Source organism: Maylandia zebra, linkage group LG7 (genome assembly GCF_041146795.1).
Source record: "Maylandia zebra isolate NMK-2024a linkage group LG7, Mzebra_GT3a, whole genome shotgun sequence".
NCBI classification, from domain to species: domain Eukaryota; kingdom Metazoa; phylum Chordata; class Actinopteri; order Cichliformes; family Cichlidae; genus Maylandia; species Maylandia zebra.
Window position 1 is genome coordinate 36,973,410 of NC_135173.1, and position 24,419 is coordinate 36,997,828.

The window sequence follows — 24,419 nt, forward strand, 5'->3', positions numbered from 1 at the left end:
AATACCTGTACAGGTTTTTTATTCTTACCTCTGACATATGTCCCCCATACAACAATAATTAAAAACACTTAAAAACAAACAAAAAAAAAAAACCAGATGAAATTGAAATGAGAAAATTCCAAAAAGTCAAAATAACTCAGGAAATTTAAAAATTTCAAGATACTCAGTGTCAGCAGAAACAAGCTTCCATAAATGGCAGTTAAAGTTTAGTTGATAATATGGCAAGGATAAGATTAGATTAGCTTAGTTAAGCTAAAATTGCTAGCAGGGAGGGAAAGGGGTTTGTCCAGACTAAAGGTAAGTCCACCTACTATAAACTCTTTTAAGGATTAATGAGGAGTAAATGGGGGTAAATGTCCTTAATGTCACGTGGGAATGTTTTACGACTAACTAGTTAAATAGTAAGCCTCAAAGTTACTAGCCTGGGCAATTATAGCAAATAGGCCTACTATGTAAAAGTATTTTCTAGTGCGTCCACAAATTGACTAGTTAGGACTTTTGGGCCCAGCTTTACCTAGTATGGCTTTTATTCCAACTATTTGGACAAATACCCCAACAAAAATCCTAAACTACCGGAGAAAAGCACGACATCGAGCTAATGCTCCCTGGCTCTGTCGCATTATTTAATAGATATAAACAACATAGCTAGTAGCAATGAGGTGACTTTTATGGAAGAGGATCAGGGCCAAAATCTCTTTAATGTCAGAATTCTGACTTTTTTTTTCTCAGAATGTCAGATTTTTCATAATTATGAAATTAGAGTCAGAATTCTAAAAAAACAACAACAAAAAAACAGAGACTCCCACTCCTCCCGCCCCATGCAAATATCACTTCATCCAGTTTCAGACAAGTTAAAAGAAAATCTTCATCTTTTACATACCAGCATCTTAACCAAAACAAAGGTTTAAGTTCTTTAAACCTAGAGTTGTTTTTTTTACTTACGTGATAGTATTTTCATCTAGTTTTCTCAGCATCATTAACAACTGCTCGAACTATCAGTGCTGCTTTGCCTTTTTTTTTTTTTTGAAGATTTCAAGCGTGTATTACATGATTAAAAGGTTTTTGTATTGCCCTTTGCTTTGTTTTTGTGTTTAAGTTACATACAAAACAACAAAAATCTAGACAATAAGTAGTAGAATTTTTATATAAAAACGTGAGGGGGGTGGACAACTAAAAAATGAAACAAAAGTAAAAGCTCTGCAGTCAGAAGAAATTACACAATGTACAGTAAAGACATTTTTAAGAACCTTGTGTATCATCTGTACCCGACCCCATTAGATTTTGTTTAATACCTTAAAAAATACAGCTTTTCCTAGCTGTTTGACATTTAAGAAGAACACTTGTTCTGCATTTTCCCAAATGATGAGTACATTTCTGAGATCAGTGTTTTATGGTTGTTGTTTTTCCACGGCCCTCTCTTTTTTGTTTATTTACTTGTACTTGTACTGTTGTGTGTGTTGTGTTGCTTCCACTAGAGGACACTGTTCCTCCATAAACAGACGCCAGACTCTGCAGCCATGTTAGGATCAACCATAGTCTTTGGGATCAACAGGTAAGGCAGCCTGGTAAATACGTTGTTATGCAGGCAATCACCGTAGATGTTTTAGATCCTTAGGCTGTTAATGGTGCTGTTAAAGTGTGTGTATAAACATAAAAATATGTGTATATTTATTTATATAAAAGTATTGATAATATTGCCAATGACTCTTCACATTAATTATTTTCTTTAATACTTCTACCATCATCTACTGTCTATAAATACTGCATACAGAAAACTAGACACAATGATTTACTGATTAATAAATACAATTGAGTTTTTACTAATACAAAAATGAATAGGTTTTTTGTCATTTTGCGTTGTATTTTTTCTGCTTATGGATTGCATGTTTATGTATGTGACTTTGCATGTTGCATCAGTTCCCAGTTCTCTGGGCCTGACTGCTGACTCTCATCCTGCTTCAGAGAATTATTTTTTTTTTCTGAATACAACCGACCAAGTATGATTAGTTTATCAAACGTGTGCATATGTATTCCACGAGAGAGAGCCCTAAAAAAAAAAGAAGAAGGGGGGGAAAAAGTGATATGATTAATTTACCAGCATTCCGCAGGGTCAAGGAAATTGATGCAGGATAATTGGGCACATAGGGAATCCTTGGCAATTTGTGCTTTCAGACTCTACTTGAGAAATTAGATGTCAGTGCAAATGTGAAATTGCTCCTCAATGTTCTCAAAGATTCCATGAAAATTTAAATATAAATCTTTTTTGGTGCAAACTTGAAATGAAGCCCTGTGAAAATGATCTGAATGAAGTGAAAGTGTATGAGAGGGGAAAAAGACATCGAAGCTTGTGTAAAGTTTGGGGCTGCACTCCGAGGAAGATGTCAGGGCTGTTGCTCTCAGTAAAATCCTCATGCAAGAATTCATTAGATTCTTTCTGACAGGAAGTTTGAATTCATCTGAAGACGTGTAATTATAATATTCAAGATATGTACACCTATAATGTAGAATATAACTCAGATGGTGCAGTATAGCCTACTTTTTTCCCTTTGGGCTGTCAGCTTGGAAGCTACAATATACCAGTGTATGACGTGTGTTTGCATGAAGGGGAATAACTTACACCGGCGTGAATAGCTGATGTAAAACAGTTCAATTCCAAGGCTGTTGATTGATAACGTTGTCATTGGTGTTTTAATTGGAAATAAATGAGAAAACTCTTATTCTGAAAAACACCCAGACTCCTATAATTTCAGTTTCTTTTTGTTGTTGTTGTTGTTTTGTAGTGGTTATCAATGAGATTTAGCGCCAGTTACAAGGAACGCTGAAAATTGTTAAATCATAATCAGCATCATCTGCATCATCATTACAGAATTTGATCAAAACTTGCGGGAGATTTGATGTTTGTATGCAAGATCAAGATAAACTGATTGCTCCAAACTCCTAGTTATATTTAAATGTTAGTGTTTATTCCTTGTGGACATACAGTGCAAAAGAAAATGCTAAACAAGAATATTTTTGGTAAGCATACTACATACTGACACTCTGAAAAACGCCTTCATTTGTCCTCATTAAAAGCTTAAAAGTCCATGAATAAATAATCATTAAAGAGGATACTCCCGCCCTCCTTTTTTCTTTTTTTATCTTTGGCCTTATGCAAAATACACTCACTGACTAAATAAATATGCTCCATAAAGACTGTTTAGAAGTGTGCCCTCCTCCCCCCACCGCTTCCACATTTAGAAGGCTGACATGCACCTAAAGATCAGATCCTACATTGGCTGTTGGTTTTGGAGGGAAAAATTGGACCTCCGAGAGTCAACTTAATGCAATTAAGTGAGGATGATGAGTCTTTCTCTCTCTCCCTCTCTTTTTCTGTGCTGCTTGAATTGGTAAGCAAGGCGGAATCAAAACTTAAAGGCAAGAAGAAAAGAAAAGAGCCGGAGATGAGCGTGCACAGACCGGTCCCAGCGGTTTAATTATTTTAATTATCTCTCCTCTTTCAGCTTTCCTAAAAAAGAGGCCATTAAAGGATGCCCGTTTGGGTTAATCTGATTAAAAAAACAAGATGGAGGGAGAGATGAAAGGCAGCAGATGTCAGTGCTAATCAGGGGAGTTAAAACTACTATTTGTGAACTGGGACGGTTGTTAAAGTGGGTAGAAAGTGCGTGCAGCGTGAGTGTTTTTTTTAAATGCGCTTTTCCTCACTTCAAAACACCTCCTTCCTGCAGCCTCTGTTGATAAACTTCCCTCTTATGCATCTTCTCAAACTAACGCCATGTTTAATTCTCCGCCGTGTTCTGTAACTGTGTTGGCAGCAGGTCAGGCGAGCACAGTGATGATGGGAGAGAAGTAATAAAAGTTTAAGTTGAGTCCCCAACGGTATGGTTTAGTTTTCATAAAGGGAGGATGGCACTGGAGGAAGGGATAAAAGCAGTATTAGAAATTAGCAAATTTAGAGTGAGAGTTTCTTTTTTGCCTTTACTTGGTAAGATTCTACAGAAAGTTGGCCATTAAGGTATGGGAGTATCGATCTGCCAGTTTCTTTGGTTTTATTCTGAAATGTGAAATGCTTCATATTAAAGATTTTCTTTGCCAAGTTTAAATTTTCTCAGCATCCAAGGGTTTAAGGGCGTCTTGGAGACCAGAAAGTATAAAATGTCTGCACATCTTCTTTTAATTGTATATTGATCTTAAAGTTTCTATCTTCAGCACTGGAAACACATTGGTTTCATTTTCACTGTACTAACAGATTTTTTTTTGGTGTGTGTATGCGTGTGCTTTATGAAAAAAGAAATTTTTCTCACGAAAACATCAATATTTCTGTCAACATATTAGCTTTTGATCGACAGAATGTTTATTGCACTGTAATACGTAATATTGCACAGACTTTATGTCACTCAGCAGGCCAAATGCAACGCTGTCAACTTTCATAATGCAAGGAGTTGTTAAAGTTCCTCTGACTGCAGAGCTTGACATTTGTTCAGGCAGGAATGAGCACAAAACAAGCACAGGTGTTGAGCCACAGCATGGCGAGAGAGGAGGGGAAAGGAGAGGGAGGAAAAAAAACAAAAAAAACAAAGATCTACTTTCAAACTAAATCAAGCAGAAGGAATGTCCTGAGTGTGTACAGAGATGGACGGGAGCCCATGCAATATTAAAGCGCCGTGTCTGGCAATGCCAACCGTGCCACTCCTCTCCGCGGCTCCCACCCTCCCGGCTTCCCGGCCATCGGCTCTTCCCTCAAGGTGACACTTCAAAGCGGGCACGCAGACGTGGCAGGCCTGGCTGTCGGCATGAAGCCAGCCCCCCAACCCCCACCCCTCATCCGCCACCTTCCTCCTCTTTCTCTCCCGCCTACCACCTATTCTAGCCCCCGTCTACTCCCCTCCACCACCGCCACCACCACCTCAAAGACACAGCTCCTTCCCCTGCTGGGCCAGGTCAGCGCCAAGATCCACACCGCTCGCCGCCTCGGGAGCCGCTGTCAAAAAACTCTTCTCCACGAGCTTAATTAATAACGGGCCATTCCTAATGCAAACCCTCTGAATCTGCAGCCTGTTTCCTTCCGATCCGATTGGTGAGCTCTGAGGCCTCGACAGAAGGCAGACAAGCAGAGGAGGGCTGGTTGGGGATGCATCCAAATCATTTGAATTTCGATGATTGAGATTCACATGCATTATTCTCCATGCTTTATAACCTATTTTCTGTGTTGTACAGTGTGCCTGCCTGCCCACCCGCCCGTCTGTCTGGGTGTTTTTTAAAGATGTCTCTCTTCTGCAGATGATTGGAGACATTCGAACCAAAGAATATGGGGCTGCTCTCCTCAGCCTGTCTGGGAGGTGGGGTAGGAGAAAACCTAAATGTCCACACATACACGCACACAGGCTGCATCAGCTGGGTCCAAGGCCTGTAATCACCGCTCAGACCTGAAGGGAGAATTTTACCGAGAGCGCCGTGATCGATATTTGCCAATCCGCCTGCCCGTATCAACCTCAAATAAAAGCAGAGAGCAGGAGACAAGGCAGCACAGGCAGGTCGTGGGGAGGTCTGCGGCACTCTGGTTTGATGTCTGTGAAAGCGCTCATCAGTGTGTGGAACCGGCCTCATCTTGGCACGCCGGGTCACCTGCCGCCTCACCCTTAGCAGCTCACGGCTGATTGTCTCACTGTCGGAGCGAGTGGGGTTGTTGTTTTCCAAGGTGAGAGGACGGATCTTTTCCAGCAAGCTGGGCTTCGTTTTTTTTTCCCCTCCTCTTTTTTTTAATAGGGCCCCAGCTATGGCACCTCGCAGGCCTGCTCTGGCCGACATGCTGATGATGTGGAGGGGAACTCGTCCAGACCCGCTCCTTTTCCTCCTCCTCCTCTGCCTCGTCCTGCCAGTCCTGAGCTCATGTTGTTACTGTATTTTCATTCGCCACATGTGGTCCTCTGCCTTGTCCGTTGCATTCTTGATGGGCAGAGTGGGGGTACAAAAAAAGAGCAGGCTAAACAACCATGTGAGCCTCGAGAAGCTGTGGTTAAATGGTACACAGTTCAGAAACATAAGGTCTGTAAGTACGAGTTCAGTCACAAGAGCATTGCGGCATTTAGGGCAAGGAGCTGGTTGTGTTAGCTGACACACTGATATAATTAGGTCGTAATAAATAAGAAAGGCAACGGGGAGTGAGGGCGTGCCTCAACAGTGGCCATTAGAGAAACCACATGGGTTGCTTTTTAAGAAAAAAGTCACCCGTCTACCTGGAAATACGCACACTTTCTCTTCTTCCCGCTTGGTCTCGCACACATTTGCTCAGTGTCCTACTTGCAGAGTCCTTAAGAGTGTTGTTCCAAACCCCAGAAGCCCTGGCCCTTTAAGTGAGCTAACTGGGATGGTTGTAGGCTCAAACCAACCTTAATTAGTACACTTACTGCACAGCGAGGGCAGGTATGAACTCGAGCCTCTGCACTGCAGTTTCCCTCAGATTAAGCCTCTTTTAGACGAGGCTGTAACCTCCCACAATGACTCAGTAATTAACTTCATTAGCTTCCCATTCTCTTTTTGGTTTGGCAAAGTGGGTTAGGCTTAGTTTTGGCCTCTGTTGAGATAATAGTCTTAGAAATCAGTTAATCTTGTCCGTCTGTGTTCTATCTCCTCTATCTCCACCGGAGTTGCTGTATTTCACGAGTGTTACCTGCTGTTCATCTCAGAGACACGCACGTGCACAAGCGGGTTGTAATGACTCAGGCATCGGGTTTTAATAAGCAGAGCTTTACCCGTAGATCCTTCTGTGATTTGCATCCATGTCGGACACGAGGCGTAAAGCGAGGCTGATTGATTCATGGCTCGTCCTATATTGGAGCGAGAGAGAGGGAGAGAGAGATAGAGGAAGGCCGTAGATTTATTATCAAGCTCAGCGACAAAGGGAGGAAGAGAGTGCGCATATGTTAATCCGCTGGGTGAACGATGATCAAAGACTGGAACAAGCTGAGCCCTGCTGATCGCCTCGGGGCAAACGATGCTCTCCAAGCAGCTGGGAAAGTGTGAAGACGAGGAGTAAACAGATAGTTAGAAAAATCAATAGCTGAGGTTTTGGGCCATGGCTCGGTGTGAAGGTCAAAGTAGGCTGGTGTCCGCTGTGCGTGAAGGGAAGTCTAGAAACCAGGAGCGCTTTTAGGCCAATTTACAAGCAGTGATGTGTTTACAGCTGAGTTGTTTCCATGAATGGAGTTGAATTTGAGGTTACGGCCGCTCTGGTCATCTGAGTTTTATATATATATAAAACGCCATGAAAAAAAAAAAAATCTGATTTCTGGTTGATTCTTAAGGATTCAGTTCATGAGCAGTGGCATGGGTGTGTGTGCGGAATATGAGGACTTCACATCAGCTCATTTGGGCTTCAAAGGAAGCAGGATTTTCTTTTTAGTGTCAGTACACCCTGCGTGGGTCTCGTTTGTTCATCATCTGTTATCCCACCATTTTCTTCACACTGACCTAAAGCATTCCCATGAGACTTCTGCCTCAGATGCCCACACTGCCTGACTGCTTTAAGAATTTAAGCCATCCGTGTGATCCTGCCCTCGAAGATCATTTATGAACTTCCTTCATTATAAACTTCCAGTTCTTCTGTGGGCTATGGAAGAAATGCAGATAAGCAAGCAAATTCTTTTTCATCAAAATTGTCTGTTAAAAAAAATCTATTATCTGTCAGCACTCGGTTTTTATGTATTCATATCTTTTGTTTGCCAATAGCTGAATAATTGAGATTGCTTAGCTTTTTACCCCCAAACTTTGCCGTCTTTTGACTTTCTCCACTTCTGAAGCGGATTGTTTTTGTGATTAGTCACTTTGTTTAATCTGTTAATGATGGCGTCCCCTCAGGCTAAATGCCTGATTCGCGCTTACTGGCTTATTTATTCATTTGTACTTGTGACGTGTTAATCTGCATAAACGGCAAAGAGCTCCACGAGGACCCCCGAACGTCTCTCTGCACCTGTCAATTACAAGAAATCCAAGACACCAGGAAGCAGCCACCCTGGTCTCCTCACCTTGATCAGGGTAGAAGGCTGCCTGTCAATCAGCTCTCATCTTCCCCGTCCTGTCAGGGAAATACTGATATTCAAAGCTTCATCTCTACCTCAGGTCTGCGGCATTAATCGAAAAGAACTGCTGCTAATTAGAGTTGATTAAAGAAAGCGCTGTACGCCAGAGAAACCGACAGTACAAAAGCAACATCATGCAGTGCTTTTTTTCTTTTATTACTCTGGGGCAGTGGCTGACATCTTTAGGCTTGCGGCCACCTGTCATAGTCTGCATATATTAAATGCTCTATAATCACATATTTTGACCCAGCCTTCATAGATTGCTTAATCGTGCAATGACTTTTGGAATGTGTCTCAATTATGTATTTCCTGGCAATCTCATTTTTGTCCATTTTTGTTTTGTACCATGTTGCAGCTGCCCAGTAATTTAACTGTGATGACAACCCCTCATTGCTTTGCAGTGGCAGTGCATGAGTTTACAGTGTTGCCTTGCTAACTGTCTACACCTGGCAAGGTATGGATGAGGGCAGTCCAATTAAGAGACACCAATTCTCACAAGACTTTGGCTGAAGCTAGATTATTTATAGTTTAATCGTTTAAAATAAACCAGTTTTCTAAAAACTCCAGGCCTAGGCCAAGATTCCAAAAGTTTTGATTATCGAGTGGCGATTTTAAGAGTCAGCATGTAACTGAGGACTACACAAGAAAAACGCACACACTGAACATGGTGGTGTTTGTCACTGTTGTAGAGATTAAGTCTGGTAGAACAGAAGAGTTGAAACTGAAGACTCCCGCAGTCTTGTTCTGTGGTGCTTTATCTTTGTATCAAATGAATTATAGACAAATGAAAAGTACCACACTGTAGTTTTATTTCCTTGCCATTCAAGGGCTCCACAACATGCAACCACTTTGAGGATGCTGGGCCTACATCTAGATAATTTTTGCTACTTTTAGAGTGCAGTTGGAGAAATGAAGCAAAGCTCATCTTGGTTAAAGCAAATTGAGCATTTTTGGTAGACAGGTGATACCTTACACCTTGAGCGACATCATAAATCGCAGACTGTTTCATCATTTACGTGCAACCTCGTGTGAGGAGGGGGAGAATGATCCAAATGAAGAATATTGAAAAGCACAATGTGTACTATTCACAAGTTTTGACTAAACTGCCAGGAGAATGAATGTGCACAGTACATCTAAAAAGGAAGACCTCTCTGCAGATGACCTGTTCTGCAGAGTGGCCATTAGCAAATCCTCCAGTTTGTTGTTGGACAGTCTGAGACCTATAATTTACTGCAGCACAGTTCGCTTAGCCCTACAGCAGGCCTCTGGTTATCAGATGCAAATTTTCCCAAATGAAACGAATGGGAAATATCAACAAGCTCTGAGTAATTGCAGCTGATAAAAAATGCATGGGGGTTGTGGTGCCGGACTCGATTCCTGCAGAAGCAGGGAAGTTATCTCTCATTACCCAGACTGTGATGAAGCACATCGACTTCGCCATCAAGCCAAAGCAATGCATTCAGCTCCGTCTAATAAAGCCCGTCTACCACGCGTTTCCTTGTGAAATCCATTCGAAGGAGTTTGTTACGGACAAGAATATTGTTAGTGGCTGCAACGATTAATTTTGTTTCTCTCTGCTTTTGACGCTTGCCTCTGACTAAAAGTCTATGCATGTGAAGTTTAGATGTTTTATTCATTGTGAAACTTAATTTATATACAAGTATAAATGTACACTGTGAAAATCTCACTCTAACAACCTCCACAGCACACTTAAAAGCTACAGTCTTTTGCAATTCATCATCGACGTACCGAGGGGTTACAACATCGGCTTCTTTCCTTTTTTTTGTTTTTGTGTTTTTTTTAACTGTGCCACAATGCAAGAATTCAGTCCTTCTATCCATCACCGGAGTAAGTAAAGGAGTCATGACAAGCTCTGATTCAATCTGCCATGCAAAACAGCTGTTTGGCTCCAAGAAACTTGAATAATAAAAAAGGGTGACATGACGGCTGTCGCAGTGAGCACAGCTGGAGATCCAAAACCAAAAACACAACACTAGATTATAAGGAATGAATGAGGGTGATTTCAGAGCAACAATAAGCAGATTTTTTTTGTGCTTGCAGGACACGAGTCCAAACTGTTGAGATTTGAAAAATATTCCAAATTGAAAAGCAGATACAGATTGAAAATCTAGGAGGTTTCTTAGCTCTTTTACTGCTTATTACATAAACTCACTGTGACTATTTCTGTTATTTATTTTTCAACCTTTTCATCTGTGCATTACTGTAGTGCATTACTAAACGCAGCTTCAGCTATACTTTAAATTGAATGATAATCAAAAAATTCTCCATCTGCTAAACTACATTGTAAATGTAAGATAAATGCATTATAATACTCACCATACTGGCCTAATACAAACCCACTTAAGTCACAGCAGACAAATCTATATTTTTGTACCCTGTGTGTCCAAATCTCATTGTGCATTCATGCAGTGTTGGAGTAACGTAAAAAATTAATTCCCAACTGGGAAAATTCACGTGAACTCTTCCTCAAGTTGTATTAAAAAAAAAAACAGATACAATTTTGGCAACTTGTTGATGTCCTACACAAAAACACGGTGAATGAAAATAAATTTGTCAAATCAAATCATAGAATGGTGGAAAAATTGCAGGTAAGGTACAGCTGTGTTTTTATTATTACTCCTTATACTGGAAACGCAGCTTCCAGCATGTTTTGTAAACACTCTGAGCATTAAAATTCAACAAATCTTATATGTAGCGTCTGTGTCGTTTCCACATTCTGGCTTTAAAAACGCACGAACGCACTAAAATTGGAGAAACAACTTTGCAGTTTTGAACAGTGACTGCAGCTGTGAGACAGTGAAGTAGTTTGAAAACAACACATTACTGCTGGAGGATTTCACAGCTCTGAAATAAAAGAAATTTAATACCTTCCTGGCACAAAAAACCCCACAAAAAAACAAAAACAACAAATTTTTAAAGTATACTTTGGAAAATGTTGGGCAGCTGAGCAAAGTATACTTGTAATAAACACCAGACACCTGCAAAAATCAAGTTTTTAATATTCACCGTACCGCTCGAGCTGTCAGAAGACGCTGCCTGCTTGATGGCAGATTAACTGTGAACTTAGAGATCTGCCTGTATGATGCCCATGCATGCAGACGGGAAGAAAAAACAACTTCATATCTCAACAAGGGTTAACGCTTGTGGCAGTGCACTGACGTCAACAGCTGTTCTCAAACAAGCCCTTTGATGACTCATTGACAGCAGAAGCTCCGGATTGCCACTTTCACTAACTGGGGAAATGTCAGCGTCTGTGCTCGACTGAGGCTGATCACAGTCCCCAACAGCTCCCGCCTGCCAGAACAAGGCAGTGATGAAATAGCTCCGGTGTTAATGGATGTGAGAGCAATCTTGACCCTTTCCAAAGAGCAGGCTCTCTCTCTCCAGTAAAAGGGGCCCTTGCTTTGGTTGGGATCAGACCCTTGGCTTTCTCTGTGCCATGGGGAGTAACCAGACAAAGGTAATTGTATGCCTCCTCTGCCCCTCCACCTCCACACCGGGACTCTGAGGAGAGCCCGTGGAGGACACAGACTTTGAAATGGAGAGAAAACACACCCAGACAAGCAATGATTAGGTTATTAGTGCCGAGGTGACTAATTACCTAAATGTACTGTCAAAATGGGGAGCAGGAGGGGAAGTTGAGCTGCAAGGTGAGGAGAGGAGAGCAGAGCAAAGGTGGAGTGTTTGGAGAAACTCAGGTTTATCTCCTGTCTCTCCCCCTTCCCCAGGCAGGGCTGCAGGGGTGGGTCCCTCACTATGTCTCTCTTTCCCTGCGGCATCCCCCCAGCCTGCTGCTCAGCTCCCAGTGACATCTGCTCGTAGCACTGCGTGTCCCCCCCCCCCCCCCCCCCCCCCCAGCCCCTCGGACGCTGGAGTACCACACAACACATGCCTCCCCGTGCAGATGTTCGGGTCCCTGGGTCCTCCCTGCGTGGATCGCGTTGGGCCCGTTTGAAGTGTGATGAAACGGAATCGAGCGAGCCACTCGGGGACCTGGGGAGCAAAGTGGGGAGAGAGTGGGGGGTGACGTTGGGTACCAGGGAAAACATGAGAGCCAGGGAAGGAGGTGGGGAGGAGGTGGGGAAGAGTACAGTGAAAATGGGATGTTGGGATGCGTCTCATTATAATATGAATCAGAGGCCAGGCACAGACCACAGAGCTGAGATGCTGCTTCACTGGAGGTCTGAAATGCTCAGGAGGAAGATGAGAATGGAGCAGAAGGAAGGACATAAAAAGGAAAAGGAAATGAATGAGACAAGAAGAAGATAATAAAAATGGAGGAATTAGGGAGAAGGTGGAGATAGGAAGGGAAGAGTGAAAAATAGACTGTAAAAGAAAAAAGGAAGAAAAGTAGAGGAGATGGACATATGAACTAAGAAAAGAGGAAACAAATTTGAAATTAGAAGAAGCATCAGTGCAGGAGGTCAAGTCAATGTGAGGGAAAGAGAGAAAGGAAATTCGAGGAAATGCAAAAGGAAGTTTTGGGCGAAAGAGGAAGAAATTAGATAAAGAACTTGGAAGAAAGAAAGAGCAGAAATGAGAACATGAGGAAAAAGGAAAGTAAATTAGGGAAGAAGAGATTAATAAAATTAAATGAGAAACAGTGAAAATGGAAAAGTGGGCTCATGAGAAAATGAGAACAGCAAAGTAGATTTTAAAAAAGACAAAAACTTGTGAAAGTAAAGAGAAGGAAATGAGACAAAGGGTGTAGGCATGAAAAAGCATGTAAAGGATGATGGATAAAAAAAGACAGGAAAGAGGTAATGATATTTGAAAAGAAGAAAGGATGATACAAATAGGTAAGAGGAGATTTTATAGTGAGAAGTGAGGAAGCAAGGTGGCAGGAAATGAGATAAAAGGAATTAAGTTGAAAGTAAAATAAGAAAAAGAGGAAGAAATTATGAAAATGGATACCAGAGGGACCCATAGCGGGGGGGAAACATATATGAGAGAAAATGAAATGCGAGGAAGGAGGAAAAGGGATTAGATTAAAGAAAAAGAAGCAAGAGGATGGCAAAGGAAAGAAGATACTGAGGAGGGAAGTGTAAAAAGAAGAAGAAAGAAATAAGGGAAATGAAATGAAGGTGATAAAAGTAGAACATGGGTGAAAGAGAAAAGGAAATGGAAAGTCTGAAATGAAAGAGGAGAAGAAAATGAGAATAGACATACAAAAACATAAGAAGGAAGGAGGTAAAGGAAAGTAAAGTAAAGGATAAGATAAAACAAGAGGAACCAAATGGGAATGTAAAGCATGGCAGGAGAAGCAGAAACCAGAAATGAGAAGAAGGAAGACGTGACCGGACGAGGAGGAGGAAGAAAGTCAGAGGGAAGTAGATGAGAAGAAATATAAAAGATAAGAGGAGTGAACAAACAAGAGAAGAAAAGATAAACAGTAAGCAGAAGAAACCAAGAGGAAAAGAAATGAAAGCAAGGAGCGAAAAAAGAAAGCAAATCATTGAAACTGTGATAGGAGGAGAGAAAGCCGAGTCTTCGAGCTGGTCTCAGTGTTCTCTCATCTCCTTTCTGTCTTTTTTTCTCTCCAACATGGCTTCCTTCCCTCGACTCTTTGCTCTGTGTTGCTCTATATTCATTTACCACAGCATCTCTCTCTCTGCCTAATCTTGCTCCCTGTGCAGTATGTTAATTATTGTTGTGGAAGAACAGAAAGTTAATGACGAGGATGATGAGGATGATGATGCGATCATGATTGCCACTTAGTGCGGGCAGTGCTGCGCCTCGTAGGAGAAAAGTTTAACAGGAGGAAGTGGGTGAAGAAGCGCTAACGGGTGGGGGATTCAGGTGAAGTCAATGGATAGGTTAGCAGTTAAAGATCAAAGTGAAAAACAAAGGCGGATTTCAAACGGGCCCAGAGAGCTTGGCAACAGACCCGCGGCTCCTCTGATAATACTTAGATCTATAAATGTTCCTTTTTTTATTTATTTATTTTCTTATTTATTTTTAAAATTATTCATCGCCATAATAATTTGGGCCTAACAAGCACTTGAGGGAGACGGCTTCCTTTTGCATCTCTCTCCCCCATTTCCTCAGTTCCCTGCGCCGTGGTGCTGGGAGCTCAGGGATTTGGGGGCACTATTAGAGAGAATTTCTTTTATTTGCTGCTAATGAATGATATGCATGATACTATTTTCTTTTTTCTTGTGTACTTTGTGGGGGTAACTGCGAGGATTGGGGCAGGAGCTGGAGAATTGGACTCTTTTTCAAGGCTTTGTTCGCTTAACCCTCTTCTCGCCTTCCGAGCGAGTGCACAAGGTTGTTATCATCACTTTGCCAGATTTCCAATTCTAATATGTTATCATACTTCACTTGACATCACTGATATGGCATAGTTTGACTTTGTTTTGCTATTTTCAGTCACACTTTATGTTAATGAATTATGGGTTAACTGGTTTGTAGAGACAGTGAGCGGCGCAGCAGGTCTGTAAACAGCTCTGCCACAGAAATAACTGCACTTTCATTGTTCTTAACTGTTCTTCATTCTTTAAAAAAATTGAGTTCAGCGGTTTCTTCTGCACAACCAAAGTGTTTGTGCTCTGTGCCCACACTGTACTGAACTGATCAAGCAGTCGCAACATGGGCGCTAACACTAACATTAAGAGAGAAGCCTGCTTTATTTGAACACGATGGCCACGTCAGACAGAAGTGTTGACAAAGCCACAGACAAAAGCAGGAGAAGAAGCCAATTTGTTATCAGTCTTCTGTCAGTCTGTGATTGAATGGGGTCAAGTTGGCAATTACACACAGTCTGGTTCAGATAATACAGAAACTAACTGTGATAAATTGTTAAAGATATCTATTGCTGCAAAGAAAGAAATTCACATTTAACAAAACTGCACATTTAACTATTACATTTGCAGTTAGCAACATTTATGTTCTATAGAACTATAATCAATTCAATTCAAGTTATTTATACAGTGCCAAATCTCAACAACAGTTGTGAGGTGCTTTATATTCTAAGACACTACAATATTAGAGAGAAACCCCAACAAATCAAATGATCCCCTCTGAGCATAACTTGAGCATAAAAGTGAGAAGGTGTGAAGGAAAAACTCCCTTTTAGCAGGAAGAAACCACCAGCACAGCCAGGCTGAAAGAGGAGCACCCATCTGCTTCAACTGGTTTTTTACTCAGTTGTATACAGCATTTGTATTCTATTTTTATCCTATTGTATATTTTATTCTATTTATTCTACTGTATATAGTATTTTATTTTATTCTGTACAGTTGTGTACAGTATTTTATTCTTATTGGATTCAAATTTTTGCTATATAACTTTTGCACTGTCCACTTCCTGCTGTGACAAAACAAATTTCCCACGTGTGGGACTAATAAAGGTTATCTTATCTTATCTTATCTTATCTTATCTTATCTTATCTTATCTTGTCTTATCTTATCTTATCTTATCTTATGTATGAAGCAAGAAAGACAGGACAAAAACCATGTTGTGGAGGATTAATAATAACTAATAACCAGAATAGAACTAGCTGCCAGCCAGCTGAGTCGAGCCCCTCAAAGACTCATTCAAACTGATTGAAACGTGAGCAGTTTATCTGCATTTGTAAATTAGATAACAATTATTTGTAAACCTTTAACATTCTCTCTGAGATTGATTGCAGTCAGTTCAAGTTTAACAGATTGTGACTGTTTGCAGAGAGATTTCTTCCTACCAGGCAATATGAGCCCCATTATTCATAGTATTCCCACAGTATTTTTATTTATTTAATGTAATAAAATTTCAATATTTGGTGTTGCTATATTGATATGATATCACATCACAAAATATCGCAATACTGTGCTGTGTCGATTTTGTTTCTCCCACCTTTACAGTAAAAATGCTGTAAAGAATTTTCTGGATCTTCTATTTTATAAAATTGCTGTATTTCAGTCAGGTATTTTTAATAGCCATTAAGCATCAAAGATGCTTTTCAGATCAAGAATTGATAAAATATGCTATGCGCCTTCAACGAGACAGTTAATGCTAGTTGTTGCTTTTTGAGTAAATGTATTCTGATGGGATTCATTAGTCCACGTCCCCTTTTTACCTCAGACTCAGTTTTAGAAGCAGATATTTGTTACTATTCAGGCGAGAGCTGCTTTCCCTCCTTTGCTTGAGTGCATTCATGTCAACTATTTGCTGTCAGCAGAAAAATATTATAGGTCTTAATGGCAGTTTATTGTTATTTATTTTTATGGGGAGGGGGTTGTTAAAAAAAAGCTGAAAACAAACCAAATCAGAATCAGAATCAGAATCAGAATACTTTATTGATCCCTGGGGGAAATTATTTTTTGTTACAGTGCTCCATTTTAAACCAACATTAAGACAAGACAGACAATACGCTAACTAAGAATAGTACAATATATACATATATATACATACATACATACATAAGTCACTTATAAATAAATATTTGGAAAAGAAACATGTGTAGTTGTAGCAGCAAACAGTGTGTTAAGTGGATGCGTTGTACAGGGAGATGGCCACAGGCAGGAATGATTTCCTGTGTCGTTCAGTGGTGCTTTTCGGTAATCTCAGTCTCTCACTGAACGAGCTCCTGTGACTGACCAACATGTCATGGAGTGGGTGGGAGGTGTTATCCAACATTGTCTTTATCTTGGACAGCATCCGCCTCTCCGACACCACCTTGAGGGAGTCCAGCTCCATCCCCACAACATTGCTGGCCTTACGGATCAGTTTATTAAGTCTGTTGGCATCTGCGACCCTCAGCCTGCTCCCCCAGCATGCAACAGCATAGAGGATCGCACTGGCCACCACAGACTCATAGAAAAATGACTCGTTAAATCTGACATTTTAGTCTCCCGGTGCCGTACTTTCTAAAGTATTATTTTGCTGTTTATGCTGAGATGCTGCGATTGGCTGGGGAAACACTGACCTTCACCTTTCTATGCAGAAATAATGCAAATACCTTTTAAAGTGGCGCCTCGGTGGAGTTTTTGTACAACACTCACACAGACACACGCACACAGACATAGGAACATAAACTATTTTGCCTGAAGTGATGGCTGCAGTACTGTATTTCAAATGTTAAAACAGCAACACGCATGAGTGTGCTCTGTACCGGCGTAAACATGGCCTGATAATGACCTCCCTCCTGACTGGAAAGAGATGCTCCTCCTCGACTGTCCCTGCTTGCTTCTCCTTTTTCTTCTTTGAGTATCCCAGAACTTTGAAGTTGCCTCTGTGCCACCTTTTGCCGAAATCGGCAGCTTCAGATGGGAATTGATGGAGGCGTTATTGTCTCCCTGTGCTGCAAGAGAGGTTTGTGTGATGAAGGTTTGAGCAGTGGTGATAAAGCTGCACTTTTCCCATGCTGAGAGTCATGCCAGAGGCTTTACACACGTCACTGGTCAGGAGGGGTGAGTCCAAGCTGGGTAGCCCTGATCTTTACCTCCTACAGCGGGCTGTATAGATGGGGCTTCGGGGAACTATTGGGCCAAAGGTCGGCTATATAAGTACCGAGCGAGTCCAGAGCGGACCATTGAGAAAAGACTTATATGTGTTGACGAGCAGATTGATTTTGCTGCCGCTTTCAACTCCACAAATCTAAACTTTGTACTAACACGTGTCAACATGTCAGACTTGTGTTAATGTTTAATTCATGCCTGTAAATGACCATTAATTAATAACCCTTAAACTACAGGCTCCTTCATATTGCATGAGCAAACATTTAACTTTTAATCTTGCAGCAGAGAGGTCGGCACATGCCAAAATTAAAAGCTACCACAGAGACTCAATTAGAGCAATCCACTGAAGGATATCACTCAGATGCAACTTGGAGATGTTAAATCCCCGTCTTTGTTTGTTTGTGTGCAGCTTGTTGCTCCCCAAACCCTGAACATCTGTGCAGAGGGAGGAAAAGGGGAGGGGGCTGTGGGAGTGATGGCAGGCCACATGGGGAGGGCCTTTTCTCCCTCAGTCTGTCAGCCCACCTGACTGCTGCTATGGCAGGCCTGCCCAAGGCAAGACCACAGGCTAAGGCCTCCTGTGGGCCTCCAGCAGGGCTCAGCAGCCTCCCCAAGCCCATTAGAGCACCCCTCCTACCACCTCCACCCGAGCGGCCCCCACCCAGCCCTGCAGCCCTCTGCCCCAAGATGCCATTGCTCTCTGTCCTGTTTCTTTCTGCACTGAAATAACTCTATTGTTTTACACTGTTTGCCATGTTGTGTATGTAATAGGAGCTGTTTGAGGGCATGTTTGATTATTTTTATTTATTTTTCTGCCTGCCTTGTCCTCAGGCTGCGAGGCTTCAAATAAGGCTCCAGAGAGACTTCAGCTTCCAGTGGTGTGAGAGTATTTTTAGGGAACAAATCCCAGAAAGGCCTTTTTACAGTTACTGGACTAATGTGGTGTGACTGTCAAAGCTTCCACTTATGTCCACTGCTTCCCTGAACGGTCCAACATGGAGGGTTGCTGAAGCACTTAGGATTCACTGTATCTTACAGCGAACTCAACAGCAAGGAGTATTACTGCTGTATATTTCTCCCTCCGGTTCTTACATCTCCGATTTAATGAGATTGTCTCGGTAGCTGCTCAGATTCTCAGAGGCAAGGTGAGGTGTGATGGGGGGATGATCAGATATTCTGGATATCCTGTGATTCTCTGTCTATTTGAGTCTTTTTGATCTAAATGAAACTACAGGGTGCAGAACAGACCCTGCATGCGAATCAGACACAGCGACTTTGCATACAAGCTGCAGAAATACCAGGAGAGCAAATTCATGTTCAACCCCAGTTGTGGATGCAATTTGTGAACGTGAGGTTCTGAAGCGTGCTCTAATAGTTTAATTTATAATTAATCATATCTGATTTGCCAGATTGCCATAAACTTGGGGAATAAAAATCTGGGAGTGTTGGGGTTTCAGATTTTTTTTTTTTTTTTTTTAATCATTAAGTATTTATGATCCGTGATGGATATATAAACTGTGTTAAATCTGTTGCCTTGAATATTGATTATCTCTAATTAAAAATGCAGTTTGATAAGAAGGTTAGCAGCGTTCTCTGGTCAGCCTCCCTCGTTTTACAACTTACATATTATTTTTTTTAATTCCTCACCTCCTAGTGGTTTTCTCTCTGCTTTCAGTTCAGTATGCCAATTAGCTGCAGAGGTCTTTAACAAGGAAGTCATTAGTTCTAATTAGGATGTGGTTAACTGCGATGCGTTAAAAGGCAAAACCCATCATGTTGAAGGATGGTGGTGTCGCGAATAAGCCCGACTGGAAACAGCTGTTGACTTTACAGAGAGGGTCATGCTATAAACAAATACTCCCCTGAGCACAGCGAGAGCACGGGACACCCAGTCTTACAAGATGATTGGCATGCAGAATTAAGCAGCAGTAAATGTGCTGCTTTGTCTCTACATTTTATTTAGTGGATAGAAATTGGGCATTTCTTAAAATGCTTAGAAGCACAGAGATTTATGAGAACCTGGAAATCCAACTGCGTCTCAAAAAAACCCTTTTTATATAATAATATAATACAAAATAATGATATTTGATCTCTGACATCATATTAATGTGCTTTACCCACAAAAATGGGCACCCTATGGATGCAAAAAGTCAACAGTGACAAGTTATTTGAGCCAGTTGATTGTTTACTCTTTTTTTTATATATTTATCCACCTTGATAAATATACTTTATTGCAGTGCACCAAAACAGACAAGGCAGAAAACAATGATCATGTTATCAGTTAGAGGAGAAGCAATATGAGGTGCGAGTACAGAGAAAGAGAGAAGAAAACAGAAAGCCATAATAACAAGACTCTGAAGTATACACCAATCAGACCAACAGGTGTTTTACTAGGAAAAAAAAGTCTGAGCATTGAGTTGGATGTTACTTTGACACAAATCACACACCTAAACATTCTTGCAGGGCAACACATACTCTGACAGCAATGGTACGGTCCAACAGCAAAGGTCTTCGCCAACAAATAATTGTCAGGAATGCTTTGGGGAACATTTTCAGCCCAGTGTCACAGCATTTTGTGAAATAGCCACAAAAAAGTTGTTATGTTTCTGTGTCAGTAAGTACAGATTTGTGAGTAATAGGAAATATATTTTTGTAAGAAGCATAGGTTTTGTGTATGATGAGCAGGGAGGTGTCACCAATCAAGGAAAACAACATTTTAAAAGACTTAGTAACTGTTGCAATTTTACCCAAACCGTGATCTTTTACTAAAGATTACCAAAGTGGGTTTTTTTGTGCTTAAGCCTAACTAAAATTAAAATGTCCAGTCTGCTGATCCTCTCAGAACAAGTTTGACTGAAGGAAACCTCACCCTGCAAAAGACTGAACCCAAAATATCTGTTATCAAAGTCCTGGTGCAAGACTGAAGAGATCTGTTAAGCTCTGTGAAGCTACAGATTCACTTGGAGATGCAACGTCATTACATGTCAGAGCACACATGTTTTTTTATCCTCCTCTTTTAGCACCAGAAGTGGACAAACTTGATCTTAGAAGGTTTGAATGTGCTCCAGTTTTGGCAAAAGGAGAATAGTAATGCAATGAAACCGCATTGAACTGTGATATCGGTGCAGGTTCAGGTATCTGTCCCAATAACCACAATAACCAGTTGCAATAGCTTCTAATTTTGGCTACCTATCAGGGTCGTTAACAGCCTTAAATCCACACGTTAAGGCTGTGGTAAGGTTGAAGCACCAAAATCAATTTATCTGTCGAACAAAAACACATTTTTAGGACTGTGGACCTCGACATTTAGATTTCACAAACTGTTTTGTATGAAACCTAAGAGTCTCATTACCTGAAGTGACAATAGCTGGCAGACAGCTGTTTTCGCTAATGTGCGTACGGGGACGGGAAAGAAGGCAGAAGAAGATGGCAGGGCGGCAGCGGCGGGGTGTAGCTGAGGATGTGCAGGTGCAGAGCGAACGTGACAGAAAGGTACACAGGCAGAAAACAGGCAGAAAGTGGAATGAAACACGGAGAGAAAAGATAAAGAGGAAGAAGGGAATCAGCGAGCTTGACTCGTAATGTTTGAGTCGTGGGGCTCGGCATAAATCATCGTAGATTACCGAGCCTGTGGAGATCTTTTGACTTGTGTTCCTCCTCTTCCTACCTACTGTTTGACATGAGAGTGAATGAGTTAATCCGCGGTGCTCAGGGGTACACAGGCTCTGCTCCCATCTGGGCTTTGAACCTTTTGCTCACCTCACGCTCGGTCTCTGGTGTGTCGTGGTACAGTGGAGCATGTCAGACAAAGAAATTAAAGATGGCAGTTTACAGGGAAACACTCGGCTCTTTTGGTAACGCGGCTCCGAGAAGAACCTGACAAATTGATTTAAAAGGATGAAATACGTTCCCCAACCCACAAACGTTTTCCTCTCACCTTTTAAAACATATTTACCTCCCTGCCTGCTCCCGTTTTGTCACTTTTGGGAATGTGTGCGTGCACTCCGTGCCTGTTTGCATGCCTCACATTCATTCATTTTTCATGCCCATAATGGCACTTCTTTGCAGCCATCAATCAGGTTTTCTTTTATTTGCATGTGAGCACATACAATATGTGTGTGTTTTTGAAAGTGCTCCTCTTGCAAGTGTGTTTTCAGAAGCAGGACTGCGACTGTTCTTTTGTTGCTCACAGCTGTCCCATATTAGGGATCAGCTGCTATTCCCCAGGCAGTAAAGTGCTTTCAGAGGACTTGCTAATTGGCTGTAATCTCCTTTTTAAACTTGAAAGCCAGCAAGCCTCCAGCCTCGCAGTTTACAAGCAATTAATGCAAGGGAACACCAATATTGCTGGTCACAATTGGTGTATGTGTGCTCATTCTTTCTGCAGCTCCCTCTTATCTGATCTCACGCAGAGGCGGATTGACTCCTCCTGTGTTGTGGACCCCCAGTGTAAACAGCTACTCAGCAGTGGGGCGTTCTGGGGAAGTGGCGCAACTTGAGCGGGGGGGGGGGGATTTGGTCTGAATCTTGAGGCGTCCATGGGGATGATGGTGGGGTTTGGGGATCGGAGGGGTTTCCTTCTTAGGCGCTGATGAAATAATAATGCACAGAGTTGGCGAGGCTGAAATTTGCACATGAAAATCCTCTCCCTTCGCTCTCCTTGCGTCTAATGTGCCGCCGATGACAATCCCTGCCTCTCACAGTTTATATGCAAATGAGTTCTCTCAGCTTCCTCCTCCTCCTCAGAGAGTCGCCCAGCCGAGCTGGAAAGAGTCAGATAGACGGAGAGATAGAAAGTGAAAGAGACAGAGTGGGGCTTTTTTGTTGTGTTTTGTTTGTGTTTGTCTTGTTTATTTTTAAAAGGATTTTAAAAGATGATAATATATTTTAATTTTTTCCTTTGTTTTTTTTTTTGTTCTTTGTTTTTTTTTTTTTTCCTGAAAGGCAATATGCAGATTCTCTGAAGAGTTTGAAATGCCAGACTTTTCTTTTGAGTTTAATTGGAACATAATACCAGTAGTCTAAATAAAGTGTTTGTGTGAAGTGAGAAACGGTTGTATAATGACTCTTTTCTCTTTTTTTTTTCTTTTTCCTCCAACAAACAAGGCTCATCTTTCCCACAGGAGTCTCTGAGTCTGACGATTCTCCGTCGATATAAATATTGTTTCCTCTTTGTGACCTCTGCTCTTATTTTTTTCTGTAGGCATTTGCACAGCTGTCTCACTGAGTTATGTAAAGAAGAACTGGGTGTTAACATCACATCACCGGGAATAAAATCTTCAAAATTGAGGTAAGATAATCGAAAGATGTGGAAATGCTCTAAAAGTGATGTTTATACTTAAAAAAAGCTTCACCTGAAGAAGACAGAAAAACTAACATACATAGAAAGTGTCATTATAATAACAGAAAGCATGATTTACAGATTTCATGAGCTCTTCTGCAAGTTATACATATTTGTATCATTTCCCATACAGAATCTACTGGGTCAAATACTCTATTTAGCTAATAATTTTAAATTTAATTAGCTAAACAGCAGATCGTCCTAAAAAGAAGATAAAGCTGGAGGTTTCACTGGTTTCCTGCAACACCCAATTCAAAGTGAACAGGACCCAGTCAGATGAGGAGGGAGACAGATAGGAAGAAGAGGAGGAGGGAGAAGAGAGGAGCTTTATGTCAGCCCGCTCTCCTCAGTCACGGCCAGTTAGTTAAAGCAAACGCAGGCGGACCCTTGAGAAAACGCAAGGCGGCGGAGAGTGCCAATCACGGCCGAGCCCTGGGCATTCCCTGGTACAGCTCGCCTTGAGCAACTTTTTATTAATTTAATAAACATCCCACGGAGCCGGAGCGATGTGGACTTACGTACCCTTGCAGACAACAGCACTGCTTGGGCCTAATGAGATGTGCTACTCTCTCACACACACACTCGCCAATTCACACAAAGTGGGCACACTCTTTCTGAAAACACACAGCCGTGCAGCCCACAGGCTCAGTTGCTCAATAAATATGTCAAAAAAAATGTCACTTGCATATTGTGGTTTCTAGCTGTGAAAATAGTGATGGTTTTATTTGCCAAAGTTTTCAGTTGTACATCCTGAGATTTCTGCCTCTACTCCACTGCAGTGAAAGTGAGTGGGATTTTATTCGTGGTTACAAGATTTAGAAAAAATCATTCTTTTTTTTTAAAATATCTTTTTCTAGGAAACACTGGTACTTTGGATCATCCACATAACACCACCGAGCGACAACAGAAGAGAAACGTTGAAGACAAAAATGGTTCATATCATTATTAAGGTTCAGTCAAAAAAAACATTTCAGAATATTCTTTAGGATTGATGTAAGTCAGGTATATTGGTATCAGACTAAAATGCATCCAATATAGATAATATTTCCTCAGTTTTCTCAATCAGGATACCCATGTTCATGTAATTTCCTGTAGTACACAATGCACTATCTGCATACTCTGTGTAGTTAGTACATTTTGATGGTTTGTTGGCCTCAATCAAACCTGAAAGGTTTTGCACCTGCGAGAAACAATGGCTGTGTTTTACATCCCTTTATATCTTGTTGCGTCTCCATCCAGACATTTAATAAAAAATTCTTGATAAATACCAAACAATGGCACAACACATATAACATCAATACCTCAGAAGAAATATGCCTCCTTTAGCACTGTCACTGCCATTTCACAGTAGATTTAATGATGTTTTCTCCTACTGATTGCCTTGAATTAGTTAGAGGTCATTCTGCTTCTGCTGAACAAAATTCAACCTTTTGCCCTCTGTGAGTACACAATCCATGTATTAATGTCACTGTTGCACACTGCATGTTGTACCGAAGCATCCAAGTTGTAAATTTCTCAGACACAGATGATTTAAATAAAATA

General features: G+C 41.3%; 1 long non-coding RNA gene across 1 annotated transcript; it reads left to right on the plus strand.

Moving 5' to 3' along the window:
* The first annotated feature begins 172 nt into the window (after window positions 1-172).
* On the plus strand, window positions 173-23,541 carry LOC143419685 (uncharacterized). Its single transcript, XR_013099696.1, has 4 exons — window positions 173-297; window positions 1,476-1,552; window positions 22,740-22,826; window positions 23,011-23,541. It is a non-coding gene; the product is annotated as an uncharacterized LOC143419685 (long non-coding RNA).
* Window positions 23,542-24,419: the final 878 nt, after the last annotated feature.